General features: G+C 37.9%; 1 protein-coding gene across 1 annotated transcript in view; it reads left to right on the forward strand.

Moving 5' to 3' along the window:
- The first annotated feature begins 2257 nt into the window (after positions 1-2257).
- The window catches only part of FBN2 (fibrillin 2), a 277965-nt gene continuing 254187 nt past the window's right edge, over positions 2258-26035 (forward strand). The window contains exon 1 of the mRNA XM_037509420.2: positions 2258-2400. The gene's annotated coding sequence lies outside the window, so the exon portion shown is untranslated. The remainder of the gene's footprint in view (positions 2401-26035) is intronic.

Raw genomic sequence — 26035 nt, forward strand, 5'->3', positions numbered from 1 at the left:
ACACCTCGTAATTCAGCTTTCTTATTTCTGCCTGTGTATCATAGAATTGCTTACACTGGTGCACAGAGATTTTTCCAAGATGTTCAAAGTATACACCATTTGGATCAAGACCTTGGGATCAAATCTTGGCTCTCCTGCCATTAGCTAGGTGACCTCAGATTATTTTTCATCAGAGTCTGGGATTCCTTATCTCAAAAATGGAGATATAGGGCCTCCCCAATGGCTCAGCGGTTGAGCGCTGGGTTGCGAAGCTGCCCACAGCCTCTGCACCGCCGGTTCGATCCCCGGCCACCGGGCGAGGGTCCCACATCGCTCGCAGACCTCTCCTGCTGCCCGCTGCTCCCCTCAGCAATGTACTTCGGTCCTTCTGCCTGCTCTGCTCCCTGCTCTGACTCTGGTGAATTCTCTCACGCTCCCACGCTTCTGACTATACCCAGTGCTTGTATAAATCAATCAATCAATTAATCAATCAATCTTAAAAAAAAGGAGATATAAATAACAATAACCTCCTCTTGAGGATTGTTGTAAGGATAAAAATGTATTAAACATGCGCATAACTCTTAGAATAATGCCTGGCACTAGAAAGAACTCAAACTGTAGCCATAATCATTAGCATGGCAGTTTTGTTAAGACAAAGACAAGAAAACAGGTCCAAAATGGAGTCACTTATTCTAAGGCCCCACATCACTAAATGGAGACTTATTTACAGTTTTACTTTCCTGGAAATAAAATCTTAAACCAGTCAGTCAGACATCACCAGATTAGCTTTTGATAGGTAATATTCTAGATAGACCTTTGGTATCCCCAAAAGGAAAGAAAGAAAGAAATTGCAATAATCAACTCCTCCTCTGCGTCATATAGCTTCCTCCTTGCCTCTCCCTTCTGCCTATAAAGGGCTTTTATTTTGTACAGCATCTGGGAGCTTTTTTTTTAAGACTTATTTTTATTTATGCATGCAAGAGCTGGGGTGTAGGCCAGAGGTGCAGGAGGTGGTGAGAGGATTCACCAGAGACAGAGTGGGGAGCAGAACAGGCAGATTTTACCAAAATACACTGCTGAGGGGGAGCAGCTGGCAAGACAGGCCAGGTCAGCTGCGCCTTTTATATCTGCTGGATTGGATGCTGCCCAAGTCGAAAAGATTTTTGCTCAAAGAAACTCTTAACATTTTAAAACATACTTCAGTTTATCTTTTATCAGTTCTAGTGACACAAGAGCAATCCAAAGAAAAAAGCCAGAGGCCTCCTATACGCAACCAAAGTGAGTACCTGTGAGTCCCTGGAGCTTGCCGCTTTCTCAGAAACTCTGGAGGTTGTGGGTCAGCTCCTCTCAGAAACCCGCTCCTCAGCTTTGTGTTAGGGGTTTCCATGCTTTATTTGAGCATTTCTTTTACCCACACTGGGTGGAGACATTGGCCAGTCAGAAAGGATCTGACTAGAAACCGGACCATATTTTGGGTGGCACCGGGTCCGTATTAGAAGCCGGATGGCATCGGAACCCGATGGCATTTGGAACCCACCTGGGCCTGACTTACTAACCGGACTGAATTTGGGGTCGGAAGGCGTGTGACGTAAACTTGCTTGGGTTCCTGAGAGCTCAGGTGAGTACAAATGTAAGTCTCCACAACTAATTTAAATTTATCAAAGGTAATTTGTATTTATTTATTTTTTTACTTATTTATTTATTTATTTACTTATTTATTTATTTAGACAAGGAATCAGGTCAGGGAAAAAATGCCTTTCCCTCAGCACTCTCCCAGAGTAGGGGGCCCCCTCAGACCTCCAGGTGCAAGGGTCCCGGGGTGCACTGTGTCCTCACGGGAGTATCAAAGATAACTTGAATTACAGTGGTCAGGGTGGAGAACTTTTTTTTTTTTTTAAGATTTATTTGTTTATGCATACAAGAACTGGGGTACAGGCCAGAGGTGTGGGGGGTGAGAGGATTCACCAGAGACAGAATGGGGAGCAGAACAGGCAGATCTACTGAAATACACTGCTGAGGGGAGCAGGGGGCGAGACAGGAGGGGGCTGTTGTGCCCTGGGGGTTTCTCCCTGGCTGGGGATCGAACTTGTGCAGCAGTGGCTGAGGGTACCTTCATAGTGCGGGGCTTAACCTCTTGCGCCACCAGGGAGTCCCCACAGTGGAGAACTTTTAACTTAAATAAGCTTATCCACTTGCAAGGCGGCCGAGATAAGTAGGGTTCTTGGCCAACCACTCACTTTCAAGCGTGGATACAAAAATTATTTTTCCGCCACTACAGTTTCTGAAGACCCGGATGAAACCCACTGGACATCCTACTTGCTCCAGAGCCTGTAAATGGAATTTGTGGAAATCTAGGCAGAGGCCAGCAGAATTCTTATCACGGTCGTCTCTCCTACCTGTGGTCCTGGAATAGAGAGGAAGGTAACATTTCAACTCGTCTCTTCTTTAAGCTTGATAGGGGGAAAAAAAAAAAAAAAGTATGCATTAGATCTTTGCATTGTGGGCTGTGAATTTGCTTTTGAGTACCTGTTGAATGTACATCTTTTCTTTCCCAGGGGCAGCTGTTATGTTATTTGTCTTGTTTTGTGCCCTGAGAACCTGATTGGGCCTTCTGCCTCCTTGCAGCATGCAGGTTTTGTGTTGAATTGCAAACAATTAAAATCAGCCATCAGGCTGCTCCCCAAATACAGCCAGACAAGAATGTGTGTTGCCTCCTCTTTGCAGCAAGATATGACCAGACAGAAATATAGATTACACTCCATTTGTAGACGAAGTCCAACAAACGGTTGCCAGCTCTCAAAGGAATTAGTTCTTTCTGTCCTTTGGTTATCTTTGTGAGTGATTCTGGATCTTGGGAAGATAGTTATCTTTTATACCCTCTATGGGGACAATTCTTGCTATGGACGTCCACTTGAATCTGCAGATCAAGTTGGGAAAAATGGACATCTTAAATGGACAATGTTGAGTCTTTGAATCCATGGACACATAGTATCTCTCCAACTATTTAGCTTTTATTTCATCTATTAGTATTTTGTAATATGTTTGTGAGTGTGTGTGTATATATATATATAAATCTGTACATATTTTCTTAGATTTATACCTAAAAATGCATTACTTACTTTTTTTCTGGTACTAATGTGGATTTCATTTCAAGTTCCAAATTGAATTCAAATTCCAAATAGTTCATTGCTGGAATATAGGAAAACAATTGACTTTTGTATGTTAGCTTTGAATTATGCAATCTTACTCCATTTGCTTATTCGTTTTAGGATTTTTTTGATAAATTTTTGAAGTTTTCTAGTTAGACATTTGTGTCATCTGCAGACAAAGGTAGTTTTATTTATTCCTTACCAATATGTTTCCTTTACATGTTTTTTTTTTCCAGTGTAATGGTGAATGAGAGTGGTGACAGGACATTTTGCTTTTCTCCCACTCTCAGAAGGAAAAATATAAAATTTCTCACCATTTAATTATAAATAGTGGAATTATGCAAATGATGTGGTAAACTTTAGAGCTTGAGTCCCTTATAAAGGAGGGACTGGTGGAGTTGTTTAAGCTGGGTGGATAAGAAAAATTGGTGAAGTTTAAAATATGAAATAGTTTTTTCGTGAGTCCCCCATAGGTGAGTACAAGCAGGTAATTTGTAGAAGGTCTGATGAAGTCTGTATAAAATCACTACATATCTAGGGCTTCCCCGGTGTCTCAGTGGGTTGAGTGCAGTGCTGTGAGGCTGTCCACAGCCTCTGCAGTGCCAGTTTGATTCCCAGCCAGCCGGCCAGGGCAATGCCCATGTGGCGGAGCAGACATGTCTTGTCTTGCCTGTTGTCCCTTAGCAGTGTACTTCAGTCTGTCTGCCTGGTCTGCTCCCCACTCTGTCTCTGGTGAATCCTCTCCCCCACCTTTGGCCTATACCCCAGTTCTTGTATAAAAATAAATAAATCTTTTAAAAAAATCACTATGTATCTAAAGCTTGAACATGTCTCAAAATCCTTTAGAGACTGATTTTTCAAGAAACATTCTTAGTTTCATCTGAGGAAATGAGCAAGTGATAAAAACTACCCAGACTCAACTGTGTTTTGGGCTTCAAGGCATTGTCTAGGGGAAGAGGACATCTTGGGAATGGGGTGGAATGGGTATCCACAATGCTGTTCATCACTCCTCAATGTCAGCTTCCTGTCCTATTCAGTTTCCCCTCTACCAATATAATGAGGGAATGGGAGGTGTGGCTACATGAGCCTTCCCCATGAAGCAGCTATGAAAGGCTATGAATAGTGCTGCTATAAACATAGGGGTGCAGGTGTTCTTTGGAATTGATGTTTCTGTGTCCTTTAGGTAAATACCTAGGAGTGGAATTGCTGGATCATATGGAAGCTCTATGTTTAGTAGGTCCAGAAATCTCCACACAGCTCTCCATAGTGGTTGGACCAGTCTGCACTCCCACCAACAGTGCAGGAGAGTTCCTTTTTCTCCACAACCTCGCCAACATTTGTTGTTGCTAGTTTTTTTAATATGTGCCATTCTCACTGGTGTGAGATGGTATCTCATGGTAGTTTTGATTTGCATTTCCCTGATTGCAAGTGATGTTGAACATTTTTTCATATGCCTGTTGGCCATTCGCATTTCCTCTTCAGAGAAGTTTCTTTTTAGCTCTTCTGCCCATTTTTTGACTGGATTTTTTCTTTATTGTTGTTGAGTCTCATCAGCTCTTTGCAGATGTTTGTGATCAGTCCTTTATCATTAGTGTTGTGTGCAAAAATGTTCTCCCAGTTGGTGGGGTTTCTCTTTGTTTTGGTTATTGTCTCTTTTATAGCAGCACTATTTACAATAGCTAAGCTTTGGAAACAGCCCAAATGCCCAAAAATAGATGACTGGATCAAGAAGATGTGGTACATATATACCATGGAATATTACTCAGCATTCAAAAAAGATAAACACATGCAATTTGCAGCAACATGGATGGCGCTGGAAGGGATCATGCTCAGTGAAATAAGCCAAAAAGAAAAAGAAAAATACCGGATGGTCTCACTCATAGCAGGAATCTAGAAAACTAAATAAGGGACCAGGAAAATGAATGACTATAAGAAAGTGAAAATCAAAATCAACAAAAAACTATGAACCAGAGACACTTTTTGAGGGGTGGGAGCGGGAGGGGAGGGATTGGGGTCAGAATGGGGGGGTTGCAATTGTATGGGGAATATAAAAATAAAATTTATTATTTAAAAAAAAAAAAGAAAGGCTATGAATAACTTGGAAAGATGGATAAAGAAGAGCTGGAACAGGTTAGGGAACTGCTCAATGTCCTGCCCCATGCTTTTAGGTCAGTACCAGAATGACTGCATAATTCCCCAGCCTTCCCAGCCTCTCCCCCAAATCTTAAATTCATAGGTATTAGAGACTGTGACTTTTTAAACTCACACCTCCTCATAAAAGGAGAGACTGCATTTGGTAAGGTATCAGAAAGAAATACTCTCCCAGGATTCAAGTGCAACATCTGCAAAACAAGAACCAGATGGATGAATGTCAGCTAGTCTCATGACAAAATAACAAAGTAACTATTGAGAGTCTACCAAAACTCAAGAATTGTTGATTATAATGACAGGAGGAAACAGAAAAGTACTGCAAAATTTTGCACAATCACTGAAAAATTAGAATGCCCAGGTACATGATATATATTTAATGCAGTGAAAATGATGGAATAACATTTTCTGAATTCTAAAATGTAACTTCCAATTTTAAGATAGGAAAAAAAATAGGACCCCCCATACCTCATTAAATGCACATATCTATTATAGAATGCTTCCTGGCATGAAAAAGGTTTAAATGTTAAAATATGAGCATCTTATCTTTGTAGAAACACAATATTTTATTGTCTCTACAAGTTACATCATCTTGAAATAAAATAAAACATAATAATGAGGATCCAGCTTCTTTTGATGTAAGTGGAACAGCTTATGAAATTTAAAACTATTTATACAAATGAAATTTTCACTTACCCATTAATAATACTTTTTATTATTAAAAATTGGGAATAAGTAACAACATTGCACATGGAATAGCATCTCGTCTAGAGATGATTTTTTAAATTGAACAGCAGTTACTAAAACAGTATGTATAGGGATATCATAGAAATATAATTAGTAACATTATCTGGTAAGTGAGTTCCAGGAACATTGAAGTCTGAACATACTTGAATAATTGGTCCTTAGACAAAGATACATGAAATCTTTCTGTGTCCTGGGGAAAAGGATAATATTTGTAGATTGTACAACATGTTCGCCTAGGTTGATTTATTGCTTCATAAAGCGTTTGACACATATACAACAGAAGAATGAATTCTTAACTGTTTAGATCAGTTTTTAACACACCATCAAATAAATTGGCAAAAATATAGAGACATCTGTATTGATGATGAAAAAGCAATGACAGGAAGAAACACAAAAGTAGTGGAAAAACTGTTGCCAAAATATGTGTTTCACAAAATACCAGGCTGAGAAGACAATGTAACATCATTGGAAACAGTTCCAAATAAAGATAAACTGTTAATATGTTCTGTTAAGGGCTCTATGTTGTAGAATTTTCAGAGTGCAATATAATGACTGGGGCAGTAAAATCAAGGTCTGCAATAAAATCTTCACTAAGCCTTCTCCTTTGCTGTCTACCCAAACCCTACCACCTCCAGTGAAATGGCCTCCTCCTTTTTTAAAAAAAATTTATTTATTTATGCATACAAGAACCAGGGCACAGGCCAGACGTGTGGGAGTGTGAGAGGATTCACCAGAGACAGAGTGGGGAACAGAACAGGCAGACCTACCGACATACACTGCTGAGGGGAGCAGCTGGTGAGACAGGAGAGATCTGCAGCGCTATGTGAGTATCTCTCTGGTGACAGGAATTGAACTCTCGCTGCAGAGGCTGCAGACAGCTTCACAGCACTGCACTCAACTGCCTGTGCCACCAGGGAGGGCCGAAATGGCTTCTTCCTTTAAATACAGATTGTGATCTTTTAAAGATTAATTTATTTATTTATACAAGCACTGGGTACAGTCAGAAGCGCGGGAGGGTGAGAGAATCCATCAGAGCCATAGCGGGGAACAGAACAGGCAGACTGACGAAATACACTGCTGAGGGGAGCAGCGGGCGCAGCAGGAGAGGCCTGCGCGCCATGTGGGACCCTCGCCCGGTGGCCAGGGATCGAACTGGCACTGCAGAGGCCTCAGGCAGCCCTGCAGCCCAATGCTCAACCGCTGTACCACCAGGGGAGGCCCCAATTGTGATCTTTTAAAGATGCGTTTTTTCCTGTAGAAGGATGGCCAAACAGCCTTCGTAGTGAGCCACCTTTTGGTGAACCTACACAGTTCCAGGAGAGGCAAGGTTTCCTTTCCTATCAGTTTCTGGCTAGAGAGTAGTCAGTGAGCCCTAGACCCCACCATGCCTGCTCGGCTCCTCTCTGTCTCCAATGTAGTAGAACAGGAAACACACGAAGGAAAAATAGAAAGGAGGCATTCTGCTTTTGGAGGGGGGCATGCTACTTACCCTGACTTATTTTGATAGAAGTAGGCACTACTTTGAGTCCAATATCCTTTGGTTAATTTATTCATCCATACATTTGCTTATTTTAGTACATAAGATTGAGTACCCTATTCTGTGCAATGCCCTATTTTAGGTGCTGGTAGCTATCTGTGAAAGCACTCTAATCACAAGAATCCCTACAGCTCATGAGTCCCCCAACTTAATTCTTTGTCTTAATTTTACCAGTGGCAGGAAAAGAGCTGCAGGATTTTTTTCATTATTTTGAAATTTTTTTATAGAATAAGTCAAAAGTGTGAACAATTCCCTCTTGTTTCTTAAAAAGAAACCCTGCTGGATAATTATCCCTCAAATATAAGTAACCAAATTGAACTGAGTTTTAAGTAACCAATTGAACTACACTTTGGGCACTGATAAGTAAGGTTAATTTTATTGACATTTTCATGGGAAGCTGGAGTAGTGCTTTAAATTCCACTCGAGAAAAGCTTTTCTTCTTTCATATAGCAAAATTTTCTAAGAACATCCTCTTCAAAAATCAGCCCTGGATGTCCTCCATTTCCCCTTCATATCCTACCTCTACCTTTCTCCATCCTATTCTGCATCAGTGGGCTTCCTTTCCCTATTCTGTAGTCAGTGGCAAGTTCTAGCAAAAGGTGAGTAAGTAGAGAAAGACTCCTCTACTTCTCCAGCCCCTGCCTGACACGGCTGCTCCACATTAGCATTATCCCACATCCCAAGATGGAAGGCTTCACCTCTTGTTATGAAGACCACTTTATCAATGGGCTGCAGAATCTGATAATTGATACTTTCCTTCAGATATAGGACTAATAATGATCATATTTTTTATTTCTACTAATCCAGGGACTCTGCACAATCCCTGTGGTTTCCCTCCATACTTCCTACACCTAAATTAATAGTCCATTTATTAAACTCTCTTCAAATGATCTGAATTCAGATGTGCTTTCTGTTATCGGTCTGGATTGCTGATAGATACAATGTACAGTAGTTCCATTTCCCCCAGAGTCTTACTGTCTGAGGAACTTGTTACATCACATATGGGAGTTTATAAAAATAAAATCTGGTTATTAAAATAGAGACATTGACTCTTTCCCAGAACCTCTTCTGGGATGATTCAATGTATTTTAAGTTTTCTAGTGATTAATAAGACTGCAATAATTTCTTCTGATACATAAGGTGGCCCCCACTCATGTTCTACTCATGTCCCCCACTCGTGTTCTACCCATCCCTCCCACAGTTCTCTTAAAGAGTGTAATATAGAATTATTTCTGAATTTCTTTTTATTCCAGTCTCACCCTGCCTGGCTGGGTACCCCCAGAGCACTTAGAAATATAAAACTGGGAATGTATGCTTGTCATGCAGACACATTCAACAGCATCTGGATTCAAAGAGGAGAGCAGAGGTTTGAGTGACATTCTCTGTCACACTTCTACCTGAAACTGATACCTCCCCAGTGTTTGGACACATCTATAAGTGATGTCAAGGGAGTAGCTTGACACATTTCTTACTCCTGTAAATATAGAATGACTGTAAATATAGAAAAGTATGATTCATAAAATGCATTACCTCCTCACCCTAATTTCTTACCAAAACCATGATAAATAATAGAACATTTCAAATTGCCGAAGTCTAGAGAAGGCTTCAGTTTAATTGTGAATGTGTCCTATCTAGTGCAGGCTCTCCTAGCTGTATCTTCTTTATAAATATCCAGGACAGTAGTATTGAGTCAGGATTCTGGTCTCTGGCAGGGGTTATGGACTAGCGATGAGGAGCTAGCCAGTTGCAGGGGTTGGCCAGCATCTTGCTCTTCAGAAGGTTCTAATGCAGGAAGCTAAGTCAGAGTCCCAGGGCCTCCACCTTCCCAGTCAGCCAGGCAGCTAAGGACTGAGAGTTTGGGCAAGGTCTGTCTAGGGTTCATAAGTAATATGTAGCCACAGTCACCCCAAAGTAACCTGTTCCAGCAAACCACAATTTTTGATACTGTGTTGCCCAGCACATGATTGCAAGATTTTCTGCCAGTGCCTCTCAAGTTTAAATCTATGGACAGAGTAAATCCCTGCTTCCTGTTGACAGGCTCTCACAAACTAGGCAAGGTGATCAAGCATCTCTTCTAGCTCTTGCTACATTGTCTTTCAACATTATGGTACAAGCACTGATGTTTATGCAGGTTCTAAAACTGGACCCTGCAAACTCTCCTTCATCTTCATTGTCCCTTTCCAAGACTTGCCACCTTTGCATTCTTGAAATGTTTGTACCCTGACTCACTCATCGGCCCTTCCTGGCACTAGATTCCTTTTCATGGGAAGCTGGAGTAGTGCTTTAAATTCCATTCGAGAAACGCTTGAAAACTGTTCTCATTTCTGATAGCCAGAGGCTTCTGTTCATGGTTCCAAAGTCTATGGTTATTTTCACAGGAGAATTTTTTTTTACATCATTGTTCATTTTTAAACAATATTTGCTTCCCCCACCAGGAGAATATTTTAGCAGAAAGTGTCTAATCTCTGTTGAGTTTAAATATGTGTTGATTATTAGGAAAATTCCATATCTTTTCATTGGAGAACTGTTGAAATGTAAGACTTTAGAATCAAATTCAAAGACTGATTATGTTCCCACCATTTACTAGCCAAGTAATTTCTTTTTAAAAAAGATTTATTTATATACACATGCAAGAACTGGGTACAGGCCAGCAGTGTGGGGTTGAGGGGTGAGAGGATTCACCAAAGACAGAGTGGGGAACAGAACAGGCAGACTGACTGAAATACACTGCTGAGGGGAGCAGCGGGCGAGGCAGGAGAGATCTGCTGTGCCATGTGGGTAGCTCCCTGGCCGGGTGGGGATCAAACTTGTGCCTCAGAGGCTGCAGATAGCTTCATAGTGCTGTGCTTAACCCCATGTGCCACCAGGGAGGCCCCTAGACAAGTAATTTCTGCCCAGTCTCTTAGCCTTTTTTGAGCCTTCATTTGCTCTTCAGAAAATAAGAGTGCTGAACTTAATCAAGGAAGATGAAATCTTTATCATGTGTGTCATTTCTGTTTGAATTGTCATGGCTACCAAGAATGCTGTATTGAGAAAGATTCTATAAAAAATTTCAGGCTGTGTGGAGAGATGTGGTGAAGGTGCTGACGCATGCTATGTATTAGCCTTTCCTGGACTAGATGATTTCAAAACCCCTCTTCCAAGAAAAAACGTGACAGTACTAAAGATTTCTGCAACACCTAAAGGCAAGCCTTTGGTCCCTAATACATGTATAGATAGATGGGTCTTTTAGCTAGTAAGCCCTTTTGGATGTACTGGCCTGGAAATACAGAGATGCCAGCAAGGATCCCAGGTAACACAGTGAATACTATTTTAGTCATAGGGCAATTTCTTCTGGAAAGGTCTTTCCCTTGTCAGTATCTTTGAGGTATAATCATACCGATTTTCTAAACGTATCTATGTGAAAACTCTAATATTTGGCATGTGAGAAATGGATATAAATTTTCTCAATAGAGGGCCTCCCCGGTGGCGCAGCGGTTGAGCGCTGGGTTGCAAAGCTGCCCGCGGCCTCTGCGGCGCTGGTTCAATCCCCGGCTGCTCCCTGGCCACCGGAGGAGGGTCCCACATGGCGCACAGACCTCTCCTGCCGCCCGCTGCTCCCCTCAGCAGTGTACTTCGGTCCTTCTGCCTGCTCTGCTCCCCGCTCTGGCTCTGGTGAATTCTCTCACCCTTCTGCGCTTCTGACTGTACCCAGTGCATGTATAAACAAAACAAACAAACAAACCAGCAAACAAATAAATAAAGCATGCCTCTATTTAAAAAAAATCAAAATTTAAAAAAAAATAAATTTTCTCAATAGATTTCATCCCTCAATCACTACTTAAAAATACAAATTACACTTCTATGCTTTGAAGTATGAGGACTGATGTCTGCTAAAGAATTGTGTGCTAGGTTTTAAGTACACTTGTTCTTATATACATACATACATACACTAATAAACATGCATATATATTCTATATATGCATATGTATATATACACTAAGCCCAAAATGACCACTTCTTAATTTTTGTCTTTTTTTCCTGTTAGTAAAACATATGTACAATATGTGAAATATTTTACCCTAGGCTGTAAAGGGGAAGGGTGTAACTAACATTTCCTTTTCAGTCTGAAAATTTACAGGAATGCACTAGCACATCTGTATGGAATTAGCAGAGCTGATTCTATAGATTCATGTGACCCTCTAGTTCTGGTTTCTGTGCTTCTTAGATCAGCTTTTTTTTTCCTTTAATAAAAAAATATGACTTGTCTACATTATGGGTAACTAGGATAATAAAAACTTGTTTAAACCAGGATAATACAAAACTTGTTTAAATATAAACTCCAAGCCATCAATGTTGCTTTATATGTTTGCATTCACTTGTAAAATATGATCTCCTGAGATAGCTTTCATTGGGCTAAACACCAAAACAAGCAAATGGATTCTGAAAAATAAAAAGACAGCATTCTGGGATTTCAAAGTTGACAAATTAAGTGTTCCTATGTAATAAAATGATTTCATCTTGGAATCTTCTTTTGCTATTTAATTTATAGAGTCTAAATGATCCAAGCTTACATTTCACAAAAGTGTAAATATATTTAAGACAAATTACACTTGCTTCATTAATCATGTTATCAGATGTTCTGTCCTAAACTATAGGTCTTTTTATTTTTAATCTGGCTTTACTGGAAAATCTTTCATGGTGTTAATAGTTTTGATTCCTAAGGGTTTGTTTACTTTAGTTTTTCCACATTTTGAAAAGTAAAAAATCCGGATTTATTAGAGTAGCTTTTATATGTGTCTATCTCGTTAAGAGGAATAATACAACTTAGTAAACAGCTCCAGAATATAGTACATGAGATAAGAAATCTTGAGAAAGAATACTGTATCATTGGGTCTTAAAAATTTTTTTTAGTGTCAAAGTGATAGATATCATTAAAAGAAAAAGTTTATATAAACACATATTAGAAGAAACCTATAAGCAAGTATAAACTGATTATAGCCTACGGAGGAGTTTTATATCTGTGACTTTAGGGTAATTAGAAAACATGCACAAGAGAAATCAGCCATTAAAATTAATGTAGAATATATACATTTTAAAATTCATTTTGTTTAAAGAAAGAAAATCTAAGTAAAATAGTACACGCTGAAATTTGGAGAAGGAATGATAAAAATCCATGTTAGTAATCAGTGATGATGTTAGACAATGATTGGGCAATACTATGCAGGACTAGAGAGACATCTGATATGTTTCATAGCAGTAGAAAAGCTAGGCAAGGAAATTACCAATATGAGATCAAGTAGTTGGTATCTTGGAATATAATCTAAGAAGTTTGAATTTTATTTCAGAAGCTGTAAAGGGGGTGGAGGGATAGTGGGTCTGAGCTGATGTGTCTATAGAAAAGGCTTTACTATGGCATGAGAGTTGTGAGAAGTTTAAATACAATATCTAGCTTGGGGGGAACATGAAACAAACTCATAAAAACTGGAAAGTTTGCTAGGCAAAATTTAGACTGGAAAGAAAAAGTAGCACTAAGTTTGTGACTAGGATGATTAGTGATGGTCTATTTTAAATTCCTTTGGAAGGTCATTAAAAAACCATTACATGAAAGAAAATCAAAATGTTTTGAGACCACTTTTGTATTTTAAATGGAAAAATCTAGTGAACACTAAAAGTGGCTAGTGATCTGTGTTGCTCCTTTAAACATCAAGAGAATTAAACAGGTTTTTAGTAAAACTTTAAAAATAGCAACTTAGTGATTAAGTCACTAAAAAAGTATTGCTACAAATATAAGGAAAAGTGTAAAAAAATAATTTAGTCTCCTTTATATCTTAAGAAAAGGATTTAGCTGACTTTGTGAAATAAGTCTCTTATGGATGAACATCGCTTTAACGCATTGCTTAAATTTCTCTTCATACAATGGAGTCATTCTGTATTTTTTTAAAAAGAGTTATTTATTTATTTATTTATTTATTTATTTATTTATTTATTTATTAAGAGGTGGGGTACAGGCCAGAGTCTCAGGGGGTGAGAAAATTCACCAGAAGAGCTGGGAGCAGAACAAACAGTCAGATATCCAGAAATACACTGCTGAAGGGACAGCAGCTGAAACAGGAGAGGTATGCTGCACCATGTGGTTTGCTCCCCAGCTGGCAAGGGCCTTGAACAGCCTCATAGCGCTGTGCTCAACCTCTGTGCCACCAGGGAGGCCCACCATTCTGTATTTTAACAGGAAACTCTTATTTACAAAAGGCTTCCTCATCCAAGAATCTTAAATATACCATTGCAATTGATTTCAAAAAATCAACTCTATAAATTTCTTAATGTAGGTCAAAGATGGGACATATGAGACTGGTGGGATTCGACTTTCATAAGAAACTTCCACTATTCCAAAGAGATGAAGAGAAGGGAAACAGAAATATAAAAGAGCAGGAGTTGTGTAAAAGAGATCCAAATAAATTGATAAGTAAATTCAAAACCTGAGAAAAAATTGAAGATGTCTCTTAGCAACTTAAAATCACCTGCATCTGTTGTAGTTTTTTTTTTCCCCCTTTGGAAATATTCTTTATTGAATCAATTGAGAAATTCCTCTGGCAAGTGGGAGGAAAACAAGACTTCATTTGTCTTTTTAAGTAGATAATGGAGTTTTCATTGACAACATTTACATTTAAATTTGCATATTGACCAGCCTAAAAATGGTTTGGAAAAGGCAAACAAACAACTATTATTAAAGTTAGTGTAGTACTCTAACATTTTTTTTTTTTTTTGTAAAATCAAAGTCTTGATTTCTTTAAATAAAATAAGTGACTTAAAGAGTGGAAAATAAGAATTTTCAAGATGAATGTTTTAGTAATACAAAAGTTAAATTGTACTATGTGCCAATATTGTTGGTGATAATATATCTTTTCAAATCTTGTCCTTGTTTCAACCAGTTATAGAAAGATTATCAAATAGAGTTTCCATATATTTCACTTAAAAGTTTTAAAAATAAAGATCCAACAGGGAACTATTTAGCAAGTAATAAGAATGACTACAATAAGATTTAATGTAATTATTTAAATCTGGCTGATGAATTATTCCATTTTGGGAAGTTTTTCATATAATATTTATCAATAAATAAAATTTAAAAGATTATGTCTTTTTTTTTTTAAAGATTGATTTATTTATTTATACAAACACTGGGTACAGTCAGAAGCACGGGAGGGTGAGAGAATTCACCAGAGCCAGAGCGGGGAGCAGAACAGGCAGAAGGACCGAAGGACACCAATGAGGGGAGAAGTAGGCCGCAGGAGAGGTCTGCCAGCCATGTGGGACCCTCGCCCTGCAGCCGGGGATCGAACCGGCACTGCAGAGGCTGCGGGCAGCTTTGCAGCCCAGTGCGCAACCGCTGCGCCACCGGGGAAGCCCAAAAGATTATGTCTTAATTCAATGATCATGGGTTATTTTTAAAGTACTCACTAAAAAATAAAAATACATTTTTAACATAGTAAAGAATATTCCAAAATTATGTGATGGTGAAATAAGAGAAGTAATATTTTTATACTTTTAATTTTGTATAGGTATAGTAAATAGCAAAACTATAACTTCTATACTCTTTTAGCAGTTAACATACTAATTTAATACTAATTAAATTTTTACTTTTTAGAAATAAAAATCCAGAGAGTTTTTTTTTGTAATATCATCCAGGGTTTGTTTATTTGTTTATTTATTTTTGGAAAACAGGTGGCTCTGTTTTAATAAATCAAAGTCTGGAATCCTAACCTTCAAATGATTCCTTAGAAAATTCCAGAAAAGATACACATTTGAGTGCAAACAGCCAGCATTTTTAATAACTACTCAGAATTTATAAAACTATTTCTAAATAATTAAGAATTATTTCATGTAACAAGAACAAATTAGTGATATTGATACATATCAATAAGAAATAATTTTTAGCAATTATTTTCATAATAACAAAATTAAAACTACTTGGAAAAAATATGCTAGGAAATATATGTGAAAAACACTATAAAACTTTCATGAACAATAGAAAATAACAAGTCGAGATGGATAATCCTCATTAGAAAACAATGAAGCAATAAAAAGAGGGGAGGGGGTAGAGAACAAAAAACAAACTAAGTATCTCCCCCAGAAAAATTACCAAACATATTACAGGTCAGAAAAATGCATTTTAGTTTATGTAATTTTGTTGTTGAGGTAACATCACTTTACAACACTTTTGTCATTCAGAGGCATAGGATCACACTTCTTCAGATACATTTTCCCACCACACACCAACCACCGAAGTACCCATAATCTTCCACCATACTGCATTGCGCTCCCTTCCTTCCACCCCTCTCCTGTCTTGTGGCCTCAATTCTACAGTCAGATTTCTAAGGTTTGTTTTCGCTTTAGTTTTGTCTGACCCTTTGTTTCTCTGTATTCCACATAAAAGTGCAGTCTTCAGTATTTTGTCTTTCTCCTTCTGACTTATTTTGGTTAGCATTATCCCTTCTACTTCCATTCATGTTGTTACAAATGGCGAGTCCATCTTTTTATATAGCTAAGTGGTCAGAATGTAGAAACTTTATGGCTTATTTAAATTTTGTTTATGTTTGCTTTCCTTTGGCAATGTATTTTCCAACCTGCTTTTCTTTTTTAAGGTGTGTTTCCTGTTGTATAAAATATCGGTTGGACACAGTTCTACATCTTCCACTATGGAAGACAAATGGATCAGTCCTCCCCTAGAGGTCAAATGAGCTAGTACTTACACTTAGCCACTGGACACTCATATCCAAGACTTTGAGTCAAAAGTAAATGCTGTGTAAATCATTAACACAAACTACAATAATACCCAGTGGTGACAGAAAGCCTAGTCCTACTAAATGATAGTGGTTATACTACCTGCTTGAGTATGCTAGTATTTTGAGCCTCATGCAATAATTCAATATTTTGTGTTCTATCTATTTTCCTTTTAATAAATTCCCTTCCTGCTTAGTATGGTCCATTTCTTCAGCTTACAACTAGTTCCTTCTGTTATTACATCAGGTTCCAGGTAACAGATCTTCAGGAATCAACAGGGAAATTTGAGTCAGAGAGAGCTGAGGCAAATAGCTAATCATATTGTTTATTTGTTATCAAGTACCATTTTAAAGCAAGGCTTTGGTGCTAGTCATTGTTACTCCAAGTAAATGATATGAAGGGCATAAAGAATTCAGACAACTAAATGGCCTGGTTAATTCAGAAGGAATACCTACATTAAATCCTTAAATTCTCAGCCAAAAACAAAGGTGAAACCTAAGGTGTTTCTGTAATTTGGCTAAAATAATCTCTGCCTATTTTTGCAGAGGATATGAATTATTAGTTTTACTGCTTTTTGTATTGACTTTTTGACATAACATTGCATTATAAGTTATATAAGTTTCAAGTGTGCATCATTATTAATGAAGTCATATACTGTATATAATCAGTATGTACTATGTTATGTTAAACTCTTACCTCTTAAAGTTTAGAAACTATAAAAATCAGTGACCAAACCTGAGATTGACCATAAATATTGTTGATATACAATGTTAAATTCACCATTTGTCACATTTTGATAAAAAGCACATGCACCAGGGCCTCCCTGGTGGCACAAGGGGCTAAGCACCAGCACAATGAAGCAATCCGCAGCTTCTGCAGCACGAGTTCAATCCCCGGCCGGCTAGGGAGCAACCCAGATGGCACAGCAGACCCATCCTGTCTTGCCCGCTGCTCCCCTCAACAGTATACTACAGTCAGTCTGCCTGGCCTGTTCCCCACTCTGTCTCTGGTGAATCTTCTCACCCCCTGGATCTCTGGCCTGTGCCCCAGCTCTTGTATGCATAAATAAATAAATCTTTAAAACAAATATATATATATATATAAAGCACATGCACCAATGAAATTAAATTCAGTCTCCGATTTTAAGGGATGGATATGTTTCTAACTCCTTTCCGAACTTGTAAGCAAAGTTATAGACTCCCAACAGTGGTCCTCACTAAACAAAGTTGAAATGCCATAAATTGTTTGGTATAGTATAGAGAAAAGAATTTTGACCTGGAGATATGAGTATTAAAGTGCATTTAATAAGTGTGCACTGTCCATCTCACACCATGTCCCCTGAAAAATTCCAGAAAGCACTCCCTTTTACCAAATGTTTGTGTCCTGTTAGAGTGAGAACAGCAAAAGCATGTAAGGAATGAAGATATGGTAAATATGTGAGTAAGTGTCCAAAAATCATCTTTATTGCTATATAGTATCTCAGTGAAACAGAACCAGCAGGGTATTCATAAAAAGATTTATTGCAAGGTATTGGTTATGCAATTATAGGGGCTTGCTAGGTAAGTCTAAAACCCAGAGGGCAAGATGTTACTAGGAAGGACAGACTGGAAACTCCTGGGCAGATGCTAATGATGCAGTCCACAGTTGAAATTTCTTCCTCAGGGAAACCTCATTTCTGCTAGTTCTGCTCTTTAGGCCTTTCATCTGATTGGATCAGGACTGCCTAGTTACTTAAATTGCTTATAAATGTTAGTTGAGTCTACAGAACACCTTCAAAGCAATATCTAGACTAATGTTTGATTGAATGATTGGGTACTATAGCCTAATGAAACTGACACATAAGACTATCATATTCAGCAACAAATAACTGAAAAATAAAACTAACAATACCATTATTATTTATTTTTTAAAGGTTTATTTATTTATATGAGCAATGATGTACAGACCAGATGTGCGGGAGGGTAAGAGGATTCACCAGAGACAGAGCGGAGAACAGAACAGGCAGACTGAACTGAAATACACTGCTGACAGGAGCAGGGGGTGAGACAGGAGAGGTCTGCCACACCATGTGGGTATCTTGCCAGCTAGCTGGGATGGAACCCGCACTGCTGAGGCTGCGGACAGCTTCACTGGGCTGCCCTCAACCTGTGCCACCAGGGAGGCCCAATACCATTTTTAATAGCAATAAAATCATTAAATACAAAGGGTAAAGCTAAAAAAATGTCTTTAAGACCTCAACAGAGAAAATTACATTACTCCAAGTAATGAAGACCTGACTAAATAGATGTTCCATGCACATGAATTGTTAGACTCAATGAAGAGTCGATGTTAATGACATTTGTCCATTCTCTTAAGTTTCATCTACTAATTCAAAGCAAGCCCAATCAAAATTCAAGAAAACTTTTCTATAGAATTTGACAAACTGATTTTAAAATTTATATGAAATGTGACAGATCAGAGGTCACCAAAACAATTTGGAAAGCAGACAAATTTAGATAACTCTCATAGTTGCCTTTGGACTTCTTATAAGGCTACAGTAATGTGTATGTGTTACTGATTTTTCATAAAGGTATCAAAACAATTCAATGGAGAAAGGAAAGTGTTGTCAGCAGACAGGACTATGACTACATAGAGACAAAAATGAACCCAAACTCATTCGTTACATCCTACTCAAAATTAACTTGAAATGCACCATAGGCCTCTCCCGAGGTGCAGCGGGTTGAGTGCAGCAATGTGAAGCTGTCTGCAGCCTCTGCAGCGCAGGTTCAAGTCCCAGCTGGCCAAGGAGTTACCCACATGGCGCAGCAGACCTCTCCTGTTTCACCTGCTGCTCCCCTCAGCAGTGTTTTCAGTCATCTGCCTATTCTACTCCCCACTCTGTCTCTGGTGAATCTTCTCACCCTCACGCCCCTGGCCTGTACCCTGGTTCTTATATAAATAAATCTTTGAAAAAAAAAAAAAAGAAATGCACCATAGACTAAAATACAAAAGCAAAAATCTGGGCCTCCCAGGTGGCGCAGCGGTTGAGCGCTGGGTTGCGATGCTGCCCGCAGCCTCCGCGGCTCCGGTTCGATCCCTGGCTGCTTCCCGGCCACCAGAGGAGGGTCCCACATGGCGCGCAGACCTCTCCTGCCGCCCGCTGCTCCCCTCAGCGGTGTACTTCGTTCCTTCTGCCTACTCTGCTCCCCGCTCTGGCTCTGGTGAATTCTCTCACCCTCCCGCACTTCTGACTGTACCCAGTGCATGTATAAACAAAAACAAACAAACAAATAAATAAATAAATAAAACATGCCTCTATTAAAAAAAAAAAAAAAGCAAAAATCTTCTTTAGGAAGACAGTCCTTAGCTTGGGTTAGGTAATGATTTGTTAGTTAGTACCACTATCCATAAAATAATAAAGAAAAAATACAGATTTATATTTCATCAAAGTTGAAGTCTAAGAAAATAACTGAGAGCCTCAGGTTGGGATAAAATATTTATAATACTTATATCTGAGAAAGTATTTGTATCCAGAGTATATGAACCATTTCTATAACTTGGTAATAAAAAGAAATCTGATGTTAAAAATCAGCAAAAAACTTAAACAGGCATTTCATGAAGTAATATATAATAATGATTTATGAGCACATGACAAAGTACTTAGCATCAACCAGTCATCAGGGAAATACAGATTAAAATCACAATAATGGTATATACCACACAATCATTAAAATAGCAATGGTAAAAGGACTGATAGCACCAAATATTGTTGAGAATATAGAACTAAAATGTTCATATATTGCTGGCAGTAATGTAAAAATGTAATCAATTTGGAAATTGTTCTAGCTGTTTCTCATAAAGTTAAAAGGACTCCTTTTAAACCCAGAAATTTTACCTTTATTTATTTACTCAAGAGAAAGATGTGTACAATGATATTCATAGAAGTTTTCTTCATGATAATTCCAAAATGGAAGTAACCTAAATATCCATTATCAGCAGAATAGATAAACAAATTGTAATAAAATCAATAGAGTATTCCTCAGTAATAAAAAGGAACAAACCACTGAAACATACTACAAGATGTAAAAACTTCAAAAGTTCTATGCTCAGTGACAGAAGTCAGATATAAAAGAGTATCTACTGTATTATTCAATTTGTATGCATTTCCACAATAGGCAAACTAACTTAAAGTGAAAGAAAACTAGAGTTATTTCTTCTGGGATGATGGAATGTGGTTGGGATTAACCAGTAACTTGCATAAGAGATCTTTCTTGGATGACAGCAGTCATATATGTATGTGTTTGTATATATCTACACATATATACATATAACAAATATATATATATATATATAGAAAGAGAGAGAGAGAGACAGACACCCCTGAGGGTTAGAGCAGTTGCCACAACTCATCAAATTTACACTTAAGATGTATGCATTTCCCAAAATCTAAGTTACCCCCCAATTTACAAAGAAAAAGGAAAAATTACCTCTGGGGAGTAAGATTTGGGTTAAGCCACTGTGAAGCTGAGCTCTGTTGTGTCTTATCACAATATTTTTGCAAGACTTGATTTGTGGACATTTGTTTGTATTACTTTGATTAAAATTTATTTAAAGTGCTTGTAGATACTTCCAAGTTAAGGTGGAAGAATGAAAACATCTGAAACTCTCCTTTTCCCCAAACATAATGATAGAATAACAAATAAGATGAAATTAGCCAAATACCTCAGACTCAATCAAAGGAAAGAACAGGGCTTCATGTCATTCAATTTAAAATGTGCGATCCAAAATAAGAGAGAATTGTTTTCCTTGAATCTGTTTGACTGTGCAGTAAAACAAAATTCCTAGTCTAAGCTTCCCAAAACACACACACACACACACACACACACACATTCTGTAAGAAATGTGAATTAGGAGTTTTTTAGTCTTTAAATACAATGACCCTCAAGCATAGAGTAAGGTGAGCCAACCTACAAATGTGACAAATGCACAAGGAAGAAATATGGTAAGAGTATTTAAATGTCCCTGTACTGGGCCTCCCTCATGGCACAGCGGTTGAGTGCTGGGCTGCAAAGCTGCCTGCAGCCTCTGCAGCGCCGGTTTGATCCCTGGCCACTGGCGAGGGTCCCACATGGCATGCAGACCTCTCCTGCCGCCCGCTGCTCCCCTCAGCAGTGTACTTCGTCAGTCTGCCTGTTCTGTTCCCCGCTCTGGCTCTGGTGAATTCTCTCACCCTCCCGTGCCCGGTGCTTATATAAATAAATAAATAAATCTTAAAAATAAATAAATAAATAAATGTCCCTGTACTGGTAGGAAACAGAAAAGAGAGGCATTAGCCATCATTACCCATAAGCCTGGGAAAAATTGTCTTTTATCTGAATATATTAATATCCGGAATAGAGTGAATGATCTGCAAAGAAGTAGATATGGAAAAGGGAACATTGACTATGTTCTAGTAATATACACCACTGTTGACAAATCTTATCTAGAAAAAAATATAATCCAGCAAACAGAAGATATTTCCTTAGGAAGATTTTGTGTTGTGGAAGAACATAATAAAAACATGAACCAAGTAACAGCAGAGAACCTTGAGAAACATGATAAATAACATTTAAATGGAAAGGAAAATTGCAGACCTAAGAAACAAGATGCATAGATCAAACCCAAATGAAGAAAAAAAGTCTAGATTTGTCAACTACAGACTTGACTGAGCACCAAGTTACTAACAAAGAACGGTTGAGATAATCAAAATGTAGAGAAAAATGAAATTAAATTAAAGCAAGTGGATAGGAGATTATAGATCAAAGCAAAGATAATTTGTGCCATTGATGTATGGAATCCAACATGCTGTCTAGAAAGATATTCAAAGACAAAACAAAAGTAAATTTTCCTAAATTGTAGGAATTGAATCTATAAAAGGTTATATCATGTTTCAGAAAAAAATCATAACCGATGACATTATGACAAAATCATAAATGAAACATGTCCTAGGTAAGTTCATAAGTTCACCTACAAAAGTTCATAAGACTTCAAAAGTAATGGAAGCATTTTGGGGGGGAGAAATCAAGCTGAATTTGAAGTGGTGGGGGAGGGACAGAACAGGTTGGTCACATACTGATCTATAACCACTTCTAATGCTATTAGAAACAGTAGCAATAATCTACAAAGGTCTAACAGAAGAAATATGCAAACTCCAAAATAATTTGCCTTATAGTGAGCTATTTTCCAAATATAAAGTCAGCTGGTAGATATTCTCAAATAATAGGCAGCTTTAAATACAAGCAGATTGTGAAATATACAGTAATGAATCATTCCTGAAAAAAAATTCAAAGTATTCTGCCCAGCAAGAAACAAGAGAAGTCGTAGAAAATATGAGGTTAATTTAAATATATAGCAATGACCAAATTATTATAGGATGAATAATTAGATAAGGGAAATATTAGTTGGTAAATTATAAGTTGTGAAAATAAACCATAATTTTGGGTGAAAAAATTAATGTATCATTTTCTCACCTTTATTAGTGATAAATTACCAACAAAAATGTGAATAAAGCAACAAATGACAGTCTAAGTAATTGTTATTTATATATTATAAATTTTATATGGAGAATCACCAAAACTAAAAATAACACTACCATGGACAAAATCAGAAGTGAGGAAGAGAAAAGAATAGAAGAAATTGTACAGTGTTAATTATCTAATCTTGCATAGGAGACATCAACAAATATCGTCTAAAACGGCTATATCTAAAAAGAGAATATAAGCCTCCCGATTTACAAGAAGGAAGCACATGCAAATAACTGCAAGAAAATCCACCTACAGAAAGCAAAGAAAGAAAACACTTAAAAGACCCCTAAAATTGGATGAAAAGATTAAAATTAAATATATTTGTTTTGACATCAAATGTAAATGGTATATATCCACACAATACCAGATTTGATTTTTAAAAAATACACAGAAAGTGAGATGCACAAGAAGCATCCAGAGCTCAAAGATTCAGATTTTATGGAAGAATAAGACATAATAGGCAAATTGTTACAGAAGGAAATCTGAGGTCACAAGAAGAAATGGACAGAAACGACAGTTTTAGTAGTAGATTTTAAGTTGCCACTGAGTCTCCTGACAGACCAACTACATAAAAATAACCATATAGATTAGTTTTAATAATAGTTGTTAAACTTTAGGTAATAGATATACCTCAAGCTCTATAATAGGAAAGAACATATACCTACTTTTCAAGCCCCTGTAGAAAATTTACAAAAACCAATGCTATGTGAAAAACACAAATAATGTTCAAATACTGATACATCAGAACAGACCAGTAGAACTAGTAGTTAATAATGATAATAGAAAAAAGCTTAAGCATGGAAAACCTGTGTACATTTCTCTAAAATACTTCAAATGTAAGATGAAAATGAAGAAAATATAAAATAATGAAATAAATCTCATATCAAAACATTTAGGATGCCTAAACTTAAGCTCAGACAGTACTCATAGATTTACACATGTAAGCAATTGAGACAAAAACTACAGAAATAAATATTGGGCTAAAAAATCTGGAAAAAAAAAGCGAGAAAATTAAAACATTTTTCAAGGAAATTCTGTGGAAATAAAAACAAAGCAGAAATTACAGATTTGGGAAGTAACATCAGTAGAACTGATACAACCTAGGCTGTGGATATAGTTTGTGTCGTTGGTGGTGGTGAGCGGGGGAGAGAAAACAATGAGAAAAGTTTAATTGAGGAAGGCTCCAAAGATCCTGTCCATAGCATTAAAATAAAAATTTTTTAAAAACCCCACCTTTTTGCTATGCTAGCCTTTAAACATATACAAAGTTAGACAAAGGGCTATAATAAACATTCGTGTATCTAATGCCACAATGAATTGAATAACTTTCATAGAAGATCTAGAAGTTGGGCATTGACAATTCCTTGTTGTTCTTTAGTACTGTGTTGGTGATTCTGAGACTTTTGCCTTTTCATGTCATCTTTAGAATTGATTTGTCAATATCTAGGGCCTCCCCGTTGGCGCAGCGGGTTGAATGCAGCACCGTGAAGCTGTCTGCAGCCTCTGCAGCGCCGGTTTGATCCCGGCCAGCAAGAATCCCACATGGCCTAGCAGACTTCTCCTGATGCTCCCACTGCTCCCCTCAGCAGGGTGTTTCGGTCCCTCTGCCTGTTCTGCTCCCTGCTCTGTCTCTGGTGAATTCTCTTACCCTCCCGCGCCTCTGGCCTGTACCCCAGTGCTTGTATAAATAAATCTAAAAAAAAATTGATTTATCAATATCCACACAATAACTTTGCTGGGATTTTAATCAGCTTTGGGTTGAAACTACAGATTAGGTCAGAAATTTCTGACATTTTAATGATAATGAGTTATTTTTATCTATTAACAGGGAGTATCTATCCACTTATTTATATCTTTTATTTTTGCAAAGTTCTGAAGTTTTCCTCATATAGATCATGTACATATTTTGCTATGTTTAAATCTAAGGTTTTTGTTGTTCATTGATATATAGGAAACCAATCAACTTTTCTAGATTGACCTTGTGTCCTGCAAACTTACTGTAATTAGTTTTTAGATCCAGGAGATCTTTGTTGATTTTTTGGAATTCTCTAGATAGACAATTATGTCATCTTCAAACTGAGAGGGCTTTATTTCTTCTTTTCCATTTGTGTAACTTTTAGTTCCTTCTCTTATCTTATTCCAGTACAATGTTGATTAGGAGTGGTGAGAGAGAACATCTTGGCCTTGGTTCCAATTTCAGGGAAAAACATTCAGTTTATCATTATTAAGTATGATGTTAGCTCTAAGTTTTTTTCTGTATATTCCTTTTCTTTAATTTTTTAAATTTATTTTAACTTTTATTATTTTTAGTTTTTACATCATTGTTCATTTTTAAACAATATTTGCTTCCCCCCACCCCCTCAGGTGTAGTCACCATAGAATTTCCTTCACCAATGCACCCCTGCACCATCACCTCAGTCCCCTGTGCCTCCTCCCTCTCAGCCTCTACTCCCTCTCCCTCCTCCTCCCCTGCAGTATGTCTCTGATTTATAATTGTCCGTTTTTGCTTTGTGTTTTGTACTATTTTTTTATACTGATGTCTTGTTTGGTTCCCCTATATACCTGCTGTAAGTGAAACCATCCGATATTTTTCTCTTTCCTTCTGGCTTATTTCACTGAGCATAATTCCTTCTGGTTCCATCCACATTGCTGCGAATGCCATGCGTTTATTTATTTATTTATTTTTTAAAGATTTATTTTTATTTATTTATATAAGCACTGGGTACAGTCAGAAGCGCGGGAGGGCGAGAGAATTCACCAGAGCCAGAGTGGGGAGCAGAGCAGGCAGAAGGACCGAAACACACTGCTGAGGGGAGCAGCAGGCGGCAGGAGAGGTCTGCGCGCCATGTGGGACCCTCCTCTGGTGGCCGGGAAGCAGCCGGGGATCGAACCTGTGCTGCAGAGGCTGCGGGCAGCTTCGCAACCCAGGACTCAACCGCTGCGCCACCGGGGAGGCCCATGAGTTTATCTTTTTTTGATTGCTGAATAATATTCCATTGTGTGTATATGCCACATCTTCTTGATCCAGTCATCTACTTTGGGGCATTTGGGTTGTTTCCAGGTTTTACATATTGTAAATAGTGCTTCAGTAAACATAGGAGTAAAGGTGTTCTTTTGAATCAATGTTTTTGTGTCCTTTGGGTAGATCCTAGTAGTGGAATTGCTGGGTCATA

Source organism: Talpa occidentalis, unplaced genomic scaffold (assembly GCF_014898055.3).
Source record: "Talpa occidentalis isolate TD23 unplaced genomic scaffold, MPIMG_talOcc4v2.1 talOcc4.13, whole genome shotgun sequence".
NCBI classification, from domain to species: domain Eukaryota; kingdom Metazoa; phylum Chordata; class Mammalia; order Eulipotyphla; family Talpidae; genus Talpa; species Talpa occidentalis.